Source organism: Heterodontus francisci, chromosome 23 (genome assembly GCF_036365525.1).
Source record: "Heterodontus francisci isolate sHetFra1 chromosome 23, sHetFra1.hap1, whole genome shotgun sequence".
NCBI classification, from domain to species: domain Eukaryota; kingdom Metazoa; phylum Chordata; class Chondrichthyes; order Heterodontiformes; family Heterodontidae; genus Heterodontus; species Heterodontus francisci.
Genome location: NC_090393.1, coordinates 62,998,024 through 63,019,787, shown reverse-complemented (window position 1 = coordinate 63,019,787; position 21,764 = coordinate 62,998,024).

Genomic DNA, 21,764 nt, shown 5'->3' with positions numbered 1-21,764 from the left:
TGGCTGTTCACGGAACCGGCCCGCCATCCTTACCCCGCGTCAATATAATGGAGGGGTCTGTGATGATGGATATAACCCACAGCAATGATCCCCACAGCACAGATACCCCATAGCACTGACCACCCACAGCATTGACCCCCCCATAGCAATGATCCCCCATAGCACTGAACCCCCTAGCACTGATCCCCCAAGGCAATGATCTGCCTCAGCAGTGATCCCGCATAACACTGATCCCCCAAAACAATGATCCCCCGTAGCACTGATCCCCCATAGCACTGATCCCCCAAAGCAATGATCCCCCATAGCACTGATACCCCATAGCATTGACCCCCCACAGCATTGACACCCCATAGCAATGATCCCCCATAGCACTGGACCCCCTAGCACTGATCCCCCAAAGCAATGATCCCCCATAGCACTGATCCCCCATAGCACTGACCCTCCATTCCAATGAACCCCCCTAGCACTGATCTCCCATAGCACTGATCCCCCATAGCACTGATCCCCCATAGCACTGATCCCCCATAGCACTGATCTACCATAGCACTGAACCCCCTAGCACTGATCCCCCAAAGCAATGATCCCCCATAGCACTGATCCCCCATAGCACTGATCCCCCATAGCACTGATCTCCCATAGCACTGAACCCCCTAGCACTGATCCCCCATAGCAATGATCCCCCATAGCACTGAACACCCCAGCACTGATCCCCCAAAGCAATGATCCCCAATAGCACTGATCCCCCGTAGCACTGTACCCCAAAGCACTGACCCCCCATTCCAATGATCCCCCATAGCACTGAACTCCCCTAGCACTGATCCCCCATAGCACTGATCCCCCATAGCACTGAACTCCCATAGCACTGAACCCCCTAGCACTGATCCCCCAATGCACTGATCCCCCTTAGCACTGACCCCCCATAGCAATGATCCCCCATAGCACTGAACCCCCTAGCACTGATCCCCCAAAGCAATGATCCCCCATAGCAATGATCCCCCAAAGCAATGATCCCCCATAGCAATGATCCCCCATAGCACTGATCACCCAAAGCAATGATCCCCCATAGCACTGATCCCCCAAAGCAATGATCCCCCATAGCACTGATCCCCCATAGCACAGATCCCCCATAGTACTGATCCCCAATGGCACAGATACCCCATAGCAATGATCCCCCATAGCAATGAACCCTCATAGCAACGATACCCCATCGCACTGATCCCCCATAGCACTGATCCCCAATGGCACAGATACCCCATAGCAATGATCCCCCATTGCACTGATCCCCCAAAGCACTGATCCTCTACGACTCTGATCCCGCATAGCACTGTTTCCCAAAAGCATTGATCCTCCACAGCACTGATCTCCCAAAGCACCTATCTCCCATAGAAATGATCCCCCATAGCACTGATCCTCCAAACCACTGATTCCCCCATAGCACTGATCCCCACAGCACTGATCCCCCACATCACTGATTCCCCCATAGCACTGTTCCCCCACAGCACTGATCCCCGAAAGCAATGCAACCCCATTGCAATGATCCCCCATAGCACTGATCCCCCATAGTACTGATCCCCCATTGCACTGATCCCCCATAGCACAGATCCCCCATAATACTGATCCCCCAAAGCAATGATCCCCCATTGCATTGATCCCGCATAGCAGAGATCCCCCAGAGCACTGATCCCCCATAGTACTGATCCCCCATATCAATGCTCCCCCATAGCAATGATCCACCATAGAATGGATCCCCCACAACACTGATCACCCTTAGCACTGATCCCCCACAACACTGATCCCCCTTAGCACTGATCCCCCACAACACTGATCCCCCTTAGCACAGATCCGTCACAACACTGATCCCCCATAGCACTGATCCCCCACAACACTGATCCCCCTTAGCACAGATCCGTCACAACACTGATCCCCCATAGCACTGATCCCCCACAACACTGACACCCAATAGAACTGACCCCCCAAAGCAATGATCCCCCAGAGCACTGATCCCCAATTGCAATGAACCCACATTTCACGGACCCCCCAAAGCACTGATCCCCCAAAGCAATGATCTCCCATCACAATGGTCCCCCATCACGATGATCCTGCATAGCACTGATCCCCGATAGCACTGATCCCCGATAGCACTGATCCCCGATAGCACTGATCCCCCACAGCACTGATCCCCCACAGCACATATCCCCCACAGCACTGATCCCCCACTGCACTGATCCCCCACAGCACTGATCCCCCACTGCACTGATCCCCCACAGCACTGATCCCCCACAGCACATATCCCCCACAGCACTGATCCCCCACTGCACTGATCCCCCACAGCACTGATCCCCCACTGCACTGATCCCCCATAGCAACGATCCCCCAAAGCACTGATCCCCCACCACACTGATTCCCCAGAGCACTGATCCCCCATAAAAATGATCCTCCACAGCACTGATCTCCCAAAACACTGATTCCCCCATACCACTGATCTCCCATAGCACAGATCCCCTGTAGAAATGATCCCCCACAGCACTGATCCCCCATAGCACTGTTCCCCCATCGCAATGAACCCCCATAGCAATGATCCCCCATATCACCGTTCCCAAAAAGCACTGATCCTCCATAACTCTGATCCCCAAAAGCACTGAACCCCCACAGCACTGAGCCACCATACCACTGATCCCCCACAGCAGTGATCACCCATAGCACTGATCCCCCATAGCACTGATCACCCACAGCACTGATTCTCCAGAGCACTGATCCCCACAGCACTGGTTCTCCGGAGCACTGATTCCCTGTAGAAATGATCCCCCATAGCACTGATCCTCCACAGCACTGATCATCCCAAAACACTGATCCCCCATACCATTGATCCCCCATAGCATAGATCTCCCAGAGCACTGATCCCCTGTAGAAATGATCCCCCGAAGCAACGATCACCCATCGCACTGATCACCCATAGCACTGATCCCCCGTAGCACTGATCCCCCACACACTGATCTCCCACAGCAATGATCCCCCATGGCAATGATCCGCCATAGCACTGACCCCCCATACTCTGATCTCCCATAGCACTGATCCCCACAGCAGTGATCACCCACAGCACTGATCCCCCATAGCAACGATTCCCCATAGCACTGATCCATAATAACAGCGATCCCCTATCGCACTGATCCACCATAGCACTGATCCCCCGATAGAAATGATCCCCAATAGCACTGATACCCCATATCACTGATCCCCCATAGCACTGATACCCCACAGCACTGATCCCCCATATAAAGTATCCCCCATAGCACTGATCCCCCATAGCAGTGATCCCACAGAGTACTGATTCCCCCAGAGCAGTGATTCCCCCATATCACTGATCCCCCACAACACTGTTCCCCCACAGCACTGATCCACCATAGCACTGACCCCCCATTGCACTGATCCCCCAAAGCACTGACACCGCATAGCATTGATCCCCCATAGCATTGATCCCCCATAGCAGTGATCCCCCATAGCAGTGATCCCCCATAGCACTGATCCCCCACAGCACTGATCCCCCATAGCAACGATTCCCCATAGCACTGATCCATAATAACAGCGATCCCCTATCGCACTGATCCACCATAGCACTGATCCCCTGATAGAAATGATCCCCAATAGCACTGATTCCCCATAGCGGTGATCACCCACAGCACTGATACCCCATATCACTGATCCCCCATGGCAATGATCCCCCATTGCATTGATCCCCCATAGCACTGAACTCCCAAAGCAATGATCCCCCACAGCACTTATCCCCCATTCACTGATCCCCAATAACAGCGACCCCCATAGCACTGATCCCCCATAGCACTGATCCCCACAGCACTGGTTCTACGGAGCACTGATCCCCCATCACACTGACCTCCCATAGAACTGAACCCCCATAGCACTGATCCCCTGTAGAAATGATCCCCCATACCACTGATCTCCCATAGCAGTGATCACCCATAGCACTGAGCCCCCAGAACAATGATCCCCCACAGCACTGATCCCCCAAAGCAATGATCCCCCATAGCACTGATCCCCCATGGCAATGATCCCCCATTGCATTGATCCCCCATAGCACTGAACCCCCAAAGCAATGATCCCCCACAGCACTTATCCCCCATTCACTGATCCCCAATAACAGCGACCCCCACAGCACTGATCCCCCACAGCACTGATCCCCCATAGCACTGATCCCCACAGCACTGGTTCTCCGGAGCACTGATCCCCCATCACACTGACCTCCCATAGAACTGAACCCCCATAGCACTGATCCCCTGTAGAAATGATCCCCCATACCACTGATCCTCCACAGCACTGATCTCCCAAAACACTGATCTCCCATAGAACTGATCCCCTGTAGAAATGATCCCCCATAGCACTGATCACCCATCGCAATGATCCCCCAAAGCACTGATCCCCCAAAGCACTGATCCTCCATAACTGTGATCCCGCATAGCACAGATTCCCAAAAGCATTGAATCCCCACAGCACTGAGCCACCATAGCAATGATTCTCCACAGCAATGATCTCCCAAAGCACCTATCTCCCGTAGAATTGATCCTCCATACCACTGATCCCCCATACTCTGATCCCCCATAGCACAGATCTCCCACAGAAATGATTCCCCACTGCACTGATCCCCCACAGCAGTGATCACCCACAGCAGTTATCACCCATAGCACTGATCCCCCACTGCAGAGATCACCCACAGCAGTGATCCCCCATAGCAACGATTCCCCATAGCACTGATCCATAACAACAGCGATCCCCTATCGCACTGAACCACCATAGCACTGATCCCCCGATAGAAATGATCCCCAATAGCACTGATTCCCCATAGCACTGATCCCCCATAGCGGTGATCACCCATATAAAGTATCCCCCATAGCACTGATACCCCATAGCACAGATCCCCCATAGAAATTATCCCCCATAGCACTGATCCCCCATTGCAGTGATCCCCCATAGCACTGATCCCCCATAGCAGTGATCCCCCATAGCAATGATTCCCCACAGCAGTAATCACCCATAGCCTCAGTCACCCATAGCGGTGATCACCCATGGCACTGATCCCCGGTAGCATTGATCACCGATAGCACTGATCCCCCAGAGCACTGTTCCCCAGAACAATGATCCCCCACAGCACTGATCCCCCATAGCAATGATCCCACATAGCAATGATCCCCCAAAGCAATGATCCCCCATAGCAATGATCCCACATAGCAATGATCCCCCAAAGCAATGATCCCCCACAGCACTGATCCCCCAAAGCAATGATCCCCCATTGCACTATCCCCCATGGCAATGATCCCCCATTGCACTGATCCCCCATAGCACTGAACCCCCAAAGCAATGATCCCCCACAGCACTTATCCCCCATTCACTGATCCCCAATAACAGCGACCCCCACAGCACTGATCCCCCATAGCACTGATCCCCCACAGCACTGATTCTCCAGAGCACTGATCCCCATAGCACTGATCCCCACAGCACTGGTTCTCCGGAGCACTGATCCCCCATCACACTGACCTCCCATAGAACTGAACCCCCATAGCACTGATCCCCTGTAGAAATGATCCCCCATACCACTGATCCTCCACAGCACTGATCTCCCAAAACACTGATCTCCCATAGCACTGATCCCCTGTAGAAATGATCCCCCATACCACTGATCCTCCACAGCACTGATCTCCCAAAACACTGATCTCCCATAGAACTGATCCCCTGTAGAAATGATCCCCCATAGCACTGATCCCCCACACACTGAACTCCCATAGCAACCAACCCCCATAGCACTGGTCCCCCAAAGCACTGATCCTCCAAAGCACTGATCCTCCATAACTGTGATCCCGCATAGCACAGATTCCCAAAAGCATTGAATCCCCACAGCACTGAGCCACCATAGCAATGATTCTCCACAGCAATGATCTCCCAAAGCACCTATCTCCCACAGAATTGATCCTCCATACCACTGATCCCCCATAGCACAGATCTCCCACAGAAATGATTCCCCACTGCACTGATCCCCCACAGCAGTGATCACCCACAGCAGAGATCACCCACAGCACTGATCCCCCACTGCAGAGATCACCCACAGCAGAGATCACCCACAGCACTGATCCCCCACTGCAGAGATCACCCACAGCAGAGATCACCCACAGCACTGATCCCCCATAGCAACGATTCCCCATAGCACTGATCCATAACAACAGCGATCCCCTATCGCACTGAACCACCATAGCACTGATCCCCCGATAGAAATGATCCCCAATAGCACTGATTCCCCATAGCGGTGATCACCCACAGCACTGATACCCCACAGCACTGATACCCCACAGCACTGATCCCCCATATAAAGTATCCCCCATAGCACTGATCCCCCATAGCAGTGATCACCCACAGCACTGATACCCCACAGCACTGATCCCCCATATAAAGTATCCCCCATAGCACCGATACCCCATAGCACAGATCCCCCATAGAAATTATCCCCCATAGCACTGATCACCCATAGCACTGATACCCCACAGCACTAATCCCCCATATAAAGTATCCCCCATAGCACCGATACCCCATAGCACTGATACCCCATAGAAAGTATCCCCCATAGCAGTGATCACCCACAGCACTGATACCCCATAGCACAGATCCCCCATAGAAATTATCCCCCATAGCACTGATCCCCCATAGCACTGATACCCCATAGAAAGTATCCCCCATAGCACTGATACCCCACAGCACTAATCCCCCATATAAAGTATCCCCCATAGCAGTGATCCCCCATAGCAATGATTCCCCACAGCAGTAATCACCCATAGCCTCAGTCACCCATAGCGGTGATCACCCATGGCACTGATCCCCCGTAGCATTGATCACCGATAGCACTGATTCCCCATAGCACTGATCCCCCATAGTGGTGATCACCCATATAAAGTATCCCCCATAGCACTGATACCCCATAGCACAGATCCCCCATAGAAATTATCCCCCATAGCACTGATCCCCCATAGCAGTGATCCCCCATAGCAATGATTCCCCACAGCAGTAATCACCCATAGCCTCAGTCACCCATAGCGGTGATCACCCATGGCACTGATCCCCCGTAGCATTGATCACCGATAGCACTGATCCCCCAGAGCACTGTTCCCCAGAACAATGAACACCCACAGCACTGATCCCCCAAAGCAATGATCCCCCATAGCAATGATCCCCCAAAGCAACGATCCCACATAGCAATGATCCCCCAAAGCAATGATCCCCCATTGCACTATCCCCCATGGCAATGATCCCCCATTGCACTATCCCCCATGGCAATGATCCCCCATAGCAATGATCCCCCAAAGCAATGATCCCCCATTGCACTATCCCCCATGGCAATGATCCCCCATAGCACTGAACCCCCAAAGCAATGATCCCCCACAGCACTTATCCCCCATTCACTGATCCCCAATAACAGCGACCCCCATAGCACTGATCCCCACAGCACTGGTTCTCCGGAGCACTGATCTCCCATCACACTGACCTCCCATAGAACTGAACCCCCATACCACTGATCCTCCACAGCACTGATCTCCCAAAACACTGATCTCCCATAGAACTGATCCCCCATACCATTGATCCCCCATAGCACTGATCACCCATCGCACTGATCCCCCATAGCACTAATCCCCCACACACTGAACTCCCACAGCAACTATCCCCCATGGCAATGATCCGCCATAGCACTGACCCCCCCATACTCTGATCCCCCATAGCAATGAACCCCCATAGCACTGTTCCCCCATCGCAATGATCCCCCATAGCACTGGTCCCCCAAAGCCCTGATCCCCCAAAGCACTGATCCTCCATAACTGTGATCCCGCATAGCACAGATCCCCAAAAGCATTGAATCCCCACAGCACTGAGCCACCATAGCAATGATTCTCCACAGCAATGATCTCCCAAAGCACCTATCTCCCATAGAGTTGATCCTCCATACCACTGAACCCCCATAGCACAGAATCCCCGCAGAAATGATTCCCCACAGCACTGTTCCCCACAGCAGTGATCCCCCACAGCAGAGATCACCCACAGCACTGATCCCTCATAGCAACGATCCCCCATAGCACTGATCCATAATAACAGCGATCCCCTATCGCACTGATCCACCATAGCACTGATCCCCCGATAGAAATGATCCCCAATAGCACTGTTCCCCACAGCAGTGATCACCCACAGCAGTGATCACCCACAGCACTGATCCCCACAGCAGAGATCACCCACCTCATTGATCCCCCACAGCAGTGATCACCCACAGCAGTCATCACCCATAGCATTGATCCCCCATAGCAACGGTCCCCCATAGCACTGATCCCCTTTAGCACTGATCCCCAATAACAGCGATCCCCTATAGTACTGATCCCCCATCGCACTGATCCCCCACAACACTGATCCCCCATAGCACTGATCCCCCATAGCACTGATCCCCCTTAGTACTGATCACCCAAAGCAATGATCCCCCACAACACTGATCCCCCATAGCACTGATCCCCCATCGCACTGATCCATAATAACAGCGATCCCCTATCGCACTGATCCACCATAGCACTGATCCCCCGATAGAAATGATCCCCAATAGCACTGTTCCCCACAGCAGTGATCACCCACAGCAGTGATCACCCACAGCAGTGATCACCCACAGCACTGATCCCCACAGCAGAGATCACCCACCTCATTGATCCCCCACAGCAGTGATCACCCACAGCAGTCATCACCCATAGCATTGATCCCCCATAGCAACGGTCCCCCATAGCACTGATCCCCTTTAGCACTGATCCCCAATAACAGCGATCCCCTATAGTACTGATCCCCCATCGCACTGATCCCCCACAACACTGATCCCCCACAGCAATGATCCCCCATAGCACTGATCCCCTATAGCACTGATCCCCATAGCACAGATCCCCCATAGTACTGATCACCCAAAGCAGAGATCCCCCTTGGCACTGATCCCCCATAGCAATGATGCCCCATCGCAATGATCCCCCATTGCATTGATACCCCAAAGCACTGATCCTCTACGACTCTGATCCCGCATAGCACTGTTTCCCAAAAGCACTGAACCCCCAGAGCACTGAGCCACCATAGAAATGATCCCCCATAGCACTGATTCCCCGTAGAAATGATCTCCCATAGCACGGATCCCCACAGCACTGATCCCCCACAACGCTGATCCCCCATAGCACTGATACCCCATAGCACGGATCCACCATTCCACTGATCCCCACAGCACTGATCCCCCACATCACTGATCCCCGAATGCAATGAAACCCCATCGCACTGATCCCCCATTGCACTGATACCCCATAGCACTGATCCTCTACGACTCTGATCCCGCATAGCACTGTTTCCCAAAAGCACTGAACCCCCAGAGCACTGAGCCACCATAGAAATGAGCCCCCATAGCATTGATCCTCCACAGCACTGATCTCCAAAAGCACCTATCTCCCATAGAAATGATCCCCCATTGCACTGATCCCCCAAAGCACTGATCCTCTACGACTCTGATCCCGCATAGCACTGTTTCCCAAAAGCACTGAACCCCCAGAGCACTGAGCCACCATAGAAATGAGCCCCCATAGCATTGATCCTCCACAGCACTGATCTCCCAAAGCACCTATCTCCCATAGAAATGATCCCCCATAGCACTGATCCTCCAAACCACTGATTCCCCCATGGCACTGATCCCCCATAGCTCTGATCCCCCATAGCACTGATTCCCCGTAGAAATGATCTCCCATAGCACGGATCCCCCATAGCACTGATCCCCACAGCACTGATCCCCCACAACACTGATCCCCCATAGTACTGATCCCCCGTTGCACTGATCCCCCATAGCACTGATCCCCCATAGTACTGATCCCCCGTTGCACTGATCCCCCATAGCATTGATCCTCCACAGCACTGATCTCCCAAAGCACCTATCTCCCATAGAAATGATCCCCCATAGCACTGATCCTCCAAACCACTGATTCCCCCATGGCACTGATCCCCCATAGCTCTGATCCCCCATAGCACTGATTCCCCGTAGAAATGATCTCCCATAGCACGGATCCCCCATAGCACTGATCCCCACAGCACTGATCCCCCACAACACTGATCCCCCATAGCACTGATCCCCCTTTCACTGATCCCCCATTGCACTGATCCCCCATAGTACTGATCCCCCATAGCACTGATCCCCCATAGTACTGATCCCCCTTAGCAATGATCCCCCATAGCAATGATCCCCCATAGCACTGATCCCCCACAACACTGATCCCCCAAAGCAATGATCCCCCATAGCACTGACACCCAATAGAACAGATCCCCTAAAGCAATGATCCCCCAGAGCACTGCTCCCCAATTGCAATGAACCCCCATTTCACTGACCCCCCCATAACAATGGTCCCCCATCACGATGATCCTGCATAGCACTGATCCCCGATAGCACTGATCCCCCAGAGTACTGATCTCCCAAAGCACTGATCCCCCATAGCACTGATCCCCCATAGTAATGAACCCGCAAAGCAATGATCCACCCTGGCACTGATCCCCCACAGCACTGATCCCCCACAGCACTGATCCCCCACTGCACTGATCCCCCACTGCACTGATCCCCCATAGCAACGATCCCCCAAAGCACTGATCCCCCATAGCACTGATCCCCAATAACAGCGATCCCCCATAGCACTGATCCCCCACCGGACTTACTCCGCAGAGCACTGATCCCACATAAAAATGATCCTCCACAGCACTGATCTCCCAAAACACTGATCCCCCAAACCACTGATCCCCCATAGCACAGATCCCCTGTAGAAATGATCCCCCACAGCACTGATCCCCCACAGCAACTAACCCCCATAGCAATGATCCCCCATATCACCGTTCCCAAAAAGCACTGATCCTCCATAACTCTGATCCCCAAAAGCACTGAACCCCCACAGCACTGAGCCACCATACCACTGATCCCCCATAGCACAGATCTCCCACAGCACTGATTCCCCACAGCACTGAACCCCCACAGCAGTGATCACCCATAGCACTGATTCCCCACAGCACTGAACCCCCACAGCAGTGATCACCCATAGCACTGATTCCCCACAGCACTGAACCCCCACAGCAGTGATCACCCATAGCACTGATTCCCCACAGCAGTGATCACCCATAGCACTGATTCCCCACAGCACTGATTCCCCACAGCACTGATCCCCCATAGCACTGATCCCCCATAGCACTGATCCCCCATAGCACAGATCCCCCACAGCAGTGATTCCCCACAGCACTGATCCCCCATAGCACTGATCCCCCATAGCACTGATCCCCCATAGCACAGATCCCCCACAGCAGTGATTCCCCACAGCACTGATCCCCCATACCACTGATCCCCCATAGCACAGATCTCCCACAGCACTGATTCCCCACAGCAGTGATCACCCATAGCACTGATTCCCCACGGCACTGATCCCCCATAGCACTGATCCCCCATAGCACTGATCCCCCATAGCACAGATCCCCCACAGCAGTGATTCCCCACAGCACTGATCCCCCATAGCACTGATCCCCCATAGCACTGATTCCCCACAGCAGTGATCACCCATAGCACTGAACCCCCACAGCAGTGATCACCCATAGCACTGATTCCCCACAGCACTGATCCCCCATAGCACTGATCCCCCATAGCACTGATCCCCCATAGCACAGATCCCCCACAGCAGTGATTCCCCACAGCACTGATCCCCCATAGCACTGATCCCCCATAGCACAGATCCCCCACAGCAGTGATTCTCCAGAGCACTGATCCCCCATAGCAGTGATTCTCCAGAGCACTGATCCCCCATAGCACTGATTCCCCACAGCAGTGATCACCCATAGCACTGAACCCCCACAGCACTGATCCCCCATATCAATGCTCCCCCATAGCAATGATCCACCATAGAATGGATCCTCCATAGCACTGATCCCCCACAACACTGATCCCCCTTAGCACAGATCCGTCACAACACTGATCCCCCATAGCACTGATCCCCCACAACACTGACACCCAATAGAACTGACCCCCCAAAGCAATGATCCCCCAGAGCACTGATCCCTAATTGCAATGAACCCACATTTCACGGACCCCCCATAGCACTGATCCCCCAAAGCAATGATCTCCCATCACAATGGTCCCCCATCACGATGATCCTGCATAGCACTGATCCCCGATAGCACTGATCCCCCATAGTAATGAACCCGCAAAGCAATGATCCACCCTGGCACTGATCCCCCACAGCACTGATCCTCCACAGCACTGATCCCCCACTGCACTGATCCCCCACAGCACTGATCCCCCACTGCACTGATCCCCCACTGCACTGATCCTCCACAGCACTGATCCCCCACTGCACTGATCCCCCACTGCACTGATCCTCCACAGCACTGATCCCCCACAGCACTGATCCCCCACTGCACTGATCCCCCACTGCACTGATCCTCCACAGCACTGATCCCCCACTGCACTGATCCCCCATAGCGCAGATCTCCCATAGCACAGATCCCCTGTAGAAATGATCCCCCACAGCACTGATCCCCCGTAGTACTGATCCCACACAGCAACTAACGCCCATGGCAATGATCCCCCATAGCACTGTTCCCCCATCGCAATGAACCCCCATAGCAATGATCCCCCATATCACCGTTCCCAAAAAGCACTGATCCTCCATAACTCTGATCCCCAAAAGCACTGAACCCCCACAGCACTGAGCCACCATACCACTGATCCCCCATAGCACTGATCCCCCACAGCACTGATTCCCCATAGCACTGATTCCCCCATAGCACTGATCTCCACAGCACTGGTCCTCCGGAGCACTGATCCCCTGTCGAAATGATCCCCCATAGCACTGATCCTCCACAGCACTGATCTCCCAAAACACTGATCCCCCATACCATTGATCACCCATAGCACTGATCCCCCGTAGCACTGATCCCCCAAAGCACTGATCCTCTATGACTCTGATCCCGCATAGCACTGTTTCCCAAAAGCACTGAACCCCCAGAGCACTGAGCCACCATAGAAATGAGCCCCCATAGCATTGATCCTCCACAGCACTGATCTCCCAAAGCACCTATCTCCCATAGAAATGATCCCCCATAGCACTGATCCCCCACAACACTGATCCCCCAAAGCACTGATCCCCACAGCACTGATCCCCCACATCACTGATTCCCCCATAGCACTGACCCCACTTAGCACTGATCCCCCACAACACTGATCCCCCATAGTACTGATCCCCCATTGCACTGATCCCCCATAGCACTGATCCCCCTTTTACTGATCCCCCATTGCACTGATCCCCCATAGCAGAGATCCCCCATAGCACTGATCACCCATATCAATGCTCCCCCATAGCAATGATCCACCATAGAATGGATCCCCCTAGCACTGATCCCCCACAACACTGATCCCCCTTAGCACAGATCCCCCATAGCACTGATCCCCTTTTTACTGATCCCCCATTGCACTGATCCCCCTTAGCACAGATCCCCCATAGCACTGATCCCCTTTTTACTGATCCCCCATTGCACTGATCCCCCTTAGCACTGATCCCCCATAGCACTGATCCCCCTTTTACTGATCCCCCATAGCACTGATCCCCCAAAGCAATGATCCCCCATAGCACTGACACCCAATAGAACTGATCCCCCAAAGCAATGATCCCCCAGAGCACTGACACCCAATAGAACAGATCCCCTAAAGCAATGATCCCCCAGAGCACTGCTCCCCAATTGCAATGAACCCCCATTTCACTGACCCCCCCATAACAATGGTCCCCCATCACGATGATCCTGCATAGCACTGATCCCCGATAGCACTGATCCCCCAGATTACTGATCTCCCAAAGCACTGATCCCCCATAGCACTGATCCCCCATAGTAATGAACCCGCAAAGCAATGATCCACCCTGGCACTGATCCCCCACTGCACTGATCCCCCACAGCACTTATCCCCCACAGCACTGATCCCCCACTGCACTGATCCCCCACAGCACTTATTCCCCACTGCACTGATCCCCCATAGCACTGATCCCCCACCGCACTTACTCCCCAGAGCACTGATCCCACATAAAAATGATCCTCCACAGCACTGATCTCCCAAAACACTGATCCCCCAAACCACTGATCCCCCATAGCACAGATCCCCTGTAGAAATGAACCCCCACAGCAACTAACCCCCATGGCAATGATCCCCCATAGCACTGTTCCCCATTGCAATGAACCCCCATAGCAATGATCCCCCATATCACCGTTCCCAAAAAGCACTGATCCTCCATAACTCTGATCCCCAAAAGCACTGAACCCCCACAGCACTGAGCCACCATACCACTGATCCCCCATAGCACAGATCTCCCACAGCACTGATTCCCCACAGCACTGAACCCCCACAGCAGTGATCACCCATAGCACTGATTCCCCACAGCACTGAACCCCCACAGCAGTGATCACCCATAGCACTGATTCCCCACAGCACTGAACCCCCACAGCAGTGATCACCCATAGCACTGATTCCCCACAGCAGTGATCACCCATAGCACTGATTCCCCACAGCACTGATTCCCCACAGCACTGATCCCCCATAGCACTGATCCCCCATAGCACTGATCCCCCATAGCACAGATCCCCCACAGCAGTGATTCCCCACAGCACTGATCCCCCATAGCACTGATCCCCCATAGCACTGATCCCCCATAGCACAGATCCCCCACAGCAGTGATTCCCCACAGCACTGATCCCCCATACCACTGATCCCCCATAGCACAGATCTCCCACAGCACTGATTCCCCACAGCAGTGATCACCCATAGCACTGATTCCCCACAGCACTGATCCCCCATAGCACTGATCCCCCATAGCACTGATCCCCCATAGCACAGATCCCCCACAGCAGTGATTCCCCACAGCACTGATCCCCCATAGCACTGATCCCCCATAGCACTGATTCCCCACAGCAGTGATCACCCATAGCACTGAACCCCCACAGCAGTGATCACCCATAGCACTGATTCCCCACAGCACTGATCCCCCATAGCACTGATCCCCCATAGCACTGATCCCCCATAGCACAGATCCCCCACAGCAGTGATTCCCCACAGCACTGATCCCCCATAGCACTGATCCCCCATAGCACAGATCCCCCACAGCAGTGATTCTCCAGAGCACTGATCCCCCATAGCAGTGATTCTCCAGAGCACTGATCCCCCATAGCACTGATTCCCCACAGCAGTGATCACCCATAGCACTGAACCCCCACAGCACTGATCCCCCATATCAATGCTCCCCCATAGCAATGATCCACCATAGAATGGATCCTCCATAGCACTGATCCCCCACAACACTGATCCCCCTTAGCACAGATCCGTCACAACACTGATCCCCCATAGCACTGATCCCCCACAACACTGACACCCAATAGAACTGACCCCCCAAAGCAATGATCCCCCAGAGCACTGATCCCTAATTGCAATGAACCCACATTTCACGGACCCCCCATAGCACTGATCCCCCAAAGCAATGATCTCCCATCACAATGGTCCCCCATCACGATGATCCTGCATAGCACTGATCCCCGATAGCACTGATCCCCCATAGTAATGAACCCGCAAAGCAATGATCCACCCTGGCACTGATCCCCCACAGCACTGATCCTCCACAGCACTGATCCCCCACTGCACTGATCCCCCACAGCACTGATCCCCCACTGCACTGATCCCCCACTGCACTGATCCTCCACAGCACTGATCCCCCACTGCACTGATCCCCCACTGCACTGATCCTCCACAGCACTGATCCCCCACAGCACTGATCCCCCACTGCACTGATCCCCCACTGCACTGATCCTCCACAGCACTGATCCCCCACTGCACTGATCCCCCATAGCGCAGATCCCCCACAGCACTGATCCCCCGTAGTACTGATCCCACACAGCAACTAACGCCCATGGCAATGATCCCCCATAGCACTGTTCCCCCATCGCAATGAACCCCCATAGCAATGATCCCCCATATCACCGTTCCCAAAAAGCACTGATCCTCCATAACTCTGATCCCCAAAAGCACTGAACCCCCACAGCACTGAGCCACCATACCACTGATCCCCCATAGCACTGATCCCCCACAGCACTGATTCCCCATAGCACTGATTCCCCCATAGCACTGATCTCCACAGCACTGGTCCTCCGGAGCACTGATCCCCTGTCGAAATGATCCCCCATAGCACTGATCCTCCACAGCACTGATCTCCCAAAACACTGATCCCCCATACCATTGATCACCCATAGCACTGATCCCCCGTAGCACTGATCCCCCAAAGCACTGATCCTCTATGACTCTGATCCCGCATAGCACTGTTTCCCAAAAGCACTGAACCCCCAGAGCACTGAGCCACCATAGAAATGAGCCCCCATAGCATTGATCCTCCACAGCACTGATCTCCCAAAGCACCTATCTCCCATAGAAATGATCCCCCATAGCACTGATCCCCCACAACACTGATCCCCCAAAGCACTGATCCCCACAGCACTGATCCCCCACATCACTGATTCCCCCATAGCACTGACCCCACTTAGCACTGATCCCCCACAACACTGATCCCCCATAGTACTGATCCCCCATTGCACTGATCCCCCATAGCACTGATCCCCCTTTTACTGATCCCCCATTGCACTGATCCCCCATAGCAGAGATCCCCCATAGCACTGATCACCCATATCAATGCTCCCCCATAGCAATGATCCACCATAGAATGGATCCCCCTAGCACTGATCCCCCACAACACTGATCCCCCTTAGCACAGATCCCCCATAGCACTGATCCCCTTTTTACTGATCCCCCATTGCACTGATCCCCCTTAGCACAGATCCCCCATAGCACTGATCCCCTTTTTACTGATCCCCCATTGCACTGATCCCCCATAGCACTGATCCCCCATAGTACTGTTCCCCCTTAGCACTGATCCCCCATAGCACTGATCCCCCTTTTACTGATCCCCCATAGCACTGATCCCCCAAAGCAATGATCCCCCATAGCACTGACACCCAATAGAACTGATCCCCCAAAGCAATGATCCCCCAGAGCACTGACACCCAATAGAACAGATCCCCTAAAGCAATGATCCCCCAGAGCACTGCTCCCCAATTGCAATGAACCCCCATTTCACTGACCCCCCCATAACAATGGTCCCCCATCACGATGATCCTGCATAGCACTGATCCCCGATAGCACTGATCCCCCAGATTACTGATCTCCCAAAGCACTGATCCCCCATAGCACTGATCCCCCATAGTAATGAACCCGCAAAGCAATGATCCACCCTGGCACTGATCCCCCACTGCACTGATCCCCCACAGCACTTATCCCCCACAGCACTGATCCCCCACTGCACTGATCCCCCACAGCACTTATTCCCCACTGCACTGATCCCCCATAGCACTGATCCCCCACCGCACTTACTCCCCAGAGCACTGATCCCACATAAAAATGATCCTCCACAGCACTGATCTCCCAAAACACTGATCCCCCAAACCACTGATCCCCCATAGCACAGATCCCCTGTAGAAATGAACCCCCACAGCAACTAACCCCCATGGCAATGATCCCCCATAGCACTGTTCCCCATTGCAATGAACCCCCATAGCAATGATCCCCCATATCACCGTTCCCAAAAAGCACTGATCCTCCATAACTCTGATCCCCAAAAGCACTGAACCCCCACAGCACTGAGCCACCATACCACTGATCCCCCATAGCACAGATCTCCCATAGCACTGATCCCCCACAGCAGTGATCCCCCATAGCACTGATCCCCCACAGCAGTGATCTCCCATAGCACTGATCCCCCACAGCAGTGATCTCCCATAGCACTGATCCCCCACAGCAGTGATCTCCCATAGCACTGATCCCCCACAGCAGTGATCTCCCATAGCACTGATCCCCCACAGCAGTGATCTCCCATAGCACTGATCCCCACTGCAGTGATCACCCACAGCAGTAATCACCCATAGCACTGATCCCCCATAGCACTGATCCCCCATAGTAATGAACCCGCAAAGCAATGATCCACCCTGGCACTGATCCCCCACTGCACTGATCCCCCACTGCACTTATCCCCCACAGCACTGATCCCCCACTGCACTGATCCCCCACAGCACTTATCCCCCACTGCACTGATCCCCCATAGCAACGATCCCCCAAAGCACTGATCCCCCATAGCAACGATCCCCCAAAGCACTGATCCCCCATAGCAACGATCCCCCACAGCACTGATCCCCCACCGCACTTACTCCCCATAGCACTGATTCTCCAGAGCATTGATCCCCATAGCACTGATCCCCACTGCACTGGTTCTCCGGAGCACTGATCCCCCATAGCACTGATCCCCCATACCACGGATCCTCCACAGCACTGATCCTCCACAGCACTGATCCCCCACACACTGATCTCCCACAGCAATGATCCCCCATGGCAATGATCCGCCATAGCACTGACCCCCCATACTCTGATCCCCCATAGCAATGAACCCCCATAGCACTGATCCCCCAAAGCACTGATCCTCCATAACTGTGATCCCCCACAGCACTGATTCTCCAGAGCACTGAACCCCAAAGCACTGATTCTCCAGAGCACTGATCCCCATAGCACTGATTCTCCAGAGCACTGATCCCCACAGCACTGATTCTCCAGAGCACTGTTCCCCACAGCAGTGATCACCCACAGGAGTGATCACCCATAGCACTGTTCCCCACAGCAGTGATCACCCACAGCAGTGATCACCCATAGCACTGATCCCCACTGCAGAGATCACCCACAGCACTGATCCCCCACAGCAGAGATCACCCATAGCACTGATCCCCCACAGCAGAGATCACCCATAGCACTGATCCCCATAGCAGAGATCACCCATAGCACTGATCCCCACAGCACTGATCCCCCGTAGCAACGATTCCCCACAGCACTGATCCATAATAACAGCGATCCCCTATCGCACTGATCCACCATAGCACTGATCCCCCGATAAAAATGATCCCCAATAGCACTAATCCCCCATAGCACTGATACCCCATAGAAAGTATCCCCCATAGCACTGATCCACCATAGCACTGATCCCCCGATAGAAATGATCCCCAATAGCACTGATACCCCATAGAAATTATCCCCCATAGCACTGATCTCCCATAGCAGTGATCACCCATAGTACTGATCCCCCATAGCACTGAGCCCCCATAGAAATGATCCCCCATAGCACTGATCCCCCACAGCACTGATCCCCCAGAGCAATAATCCACCATAGCACTGATCCCCCACAGCACTGATCCCCCAGAGCAATAATCCACCATAGCACTGATCCCCCACAGCACTGATCTCCCATAGCAACGATTCCCCGTAGCACTGATCCATAATAACAGCGATCCCCTATCGCACTGATCCCCCATAGCACTGATCCACCATAGCACTGATCCCCCGATAGAAATGATCCCCAATAGCACTGATCCCCCATAGCACTGAGCCCCCATAGAAATTATCCCCCAGAGCAATAATCCCCCATCGCACTGATCCGACAGAGCACTGATTCCCCCAGAGCAGTGATCCCCCATATCACTGATCCCCCACAACACTGTTCCCCCACAGCACTGATCCACCATAGCACTGACCCCCCCATAGCATTGATCCCCCATAGCACTGACCCCCACTGCACTGATCGCCCAAAGCACTGATGCCCCAAAGCACTGGTCCTCCATAACTCTGATCCGGCATAGCACTGATCCCCCACAGCACTGAGCCACCATATCATTGATCCATATAGCACTGTTCCCCCAAAGCAATGATCCCCATCGCACTGATCCACCATAGCAATGCTACCCCATAGCAATGATCCACCATAGAACGGATCCCCCTCGCACTGATTCCCCACAACACTGATCCCCCACAACACTGATCCCCCATAGCACAGATCCCCCAAAGTACTGACCTCCCATAGCACTGATCCCCCATAGCACTGATCCCCCATTGCACTGATCCCACGTAGCACTGATCCCCCACAGCACTGAGCCACCATAGCATTGGTCCACCATAGCACTTCTCCCCCATGCCAATGATCCCCCATCGCACTGATCCACCACAGCAATGCTCCCCCGTAGCAACGATCCCCCACCGCACTGATTCCCCAGAGCACTGATCTCCCATAAAAATGATCCTCCACAGCACTGATCTCCCAAAACACTGATCCCCCAGACCACTGATCCCCCATAGCAAGATCTCCCATGGCACTGATCCCCCATAGCACTGATCCCAACAGCAGTGATCACCCACAGCAGTGATCACCCATAGCACTGATCCCCCACAGCAGTGATCCCCCATACCACTGATCCCCCATAGCAAGATCTCCCATGGCACTGATCTCCCATACCACTGATCCTAACAGCAGTGATCACCCACAGCAGTGATCACCCATAGCACTGATCCCCCATAGCCTCGGTCACCCATAGCATTGATCACCCATTGCTCTGATCCCCCATGGAAATGATCCCCCATAGCACTTTCTGCCTGTGACTGCCTGGGTTTCTGCCGGGTGCTCCGGTTTCCTCCTACAGCCAAAGACTTGCAGGTTGATAGGCAAATTGCCGCTAATGTTGGTAGGTGGGGATGTGGTAGGGGATATGAGATTAGTATAGGATTAGTAGAAATGGGTGGTTGATGGTTTGCACAGACTCAGTGGGCCAAAGGGCCTGTTTCAGTGCCATATCTTTCTATTATCTATGATACCCCCATAGCATTGTATTTTTTAATTCTTATGATGTGAGCATTTCTGGCCAGGCCCAATCTTAATTCTCCTTGAGATGATGGTGGTGAGCTGCCATCTTGAACCGCTGCTTTCAATCTGGTGTGGGTAACCCCACTGTGCTGTTAAGAGGGATTTCCAGGATTTTGACCCTGAAGTGACAGTGAAGGAATGGGGATATAATTCCAAGTCAGGATGATGTGTGGCTTGGAGGGGAACTTGCAAATGGTGGTGTTCCCATGCAGCTGCTGCCCTTGTCCTTCTAAGTGGAAGAGTTTGCAGGTTTGGAACGTGCTGTCGAAGGAGGCATGGTGAGTTGCTGCAGTGCATCTTGTAGATGGTACACACTGCTGCCACTGTGCGTCAGTGGTGGAGGGAGCGAATGTTTGTGGATGGGGTGCCAATCAAGTGGGTTGCTTTGCCCTGGATGGTGTTGAGCTTGTTGAGTGTTGTTGCAGCTACATCTATCCAGGCAAGTGGAGAGTATTCCATCACACTCCTGACTTGTGCCTTGTAGATGGTGGACAGACTTTGGGGAGACAGGAGGTGAGTTACTCGCCACAGGATTCCTAGCCTCTGACCTGCTCTTGTAACCACAGTATTTATATGGCTGGTCCAAATCAGTTTCTGGTCAATGGTAGCCCATAGGACGTTGATGGTGGGGGGGGTGTGGTGTGGTGGGGGGTGGCAGAGATTCAGCGATCGTAATGCCATTGAATGTCAAGGGAAATAGTTAGTTTAGTTTAGAGATACAGCACCGAAACAGACCCTTCGGCCCACCGAGTCTGTGCCGACCATCAACCACCCATTTATACTAATCCTACACTGATCCCATATTCCTACCACATCCCCACCTGTCCCTATATTTCCCTACCACCTACCTATACTAGTGGCAATTTATAATGGCCAATTTACCTA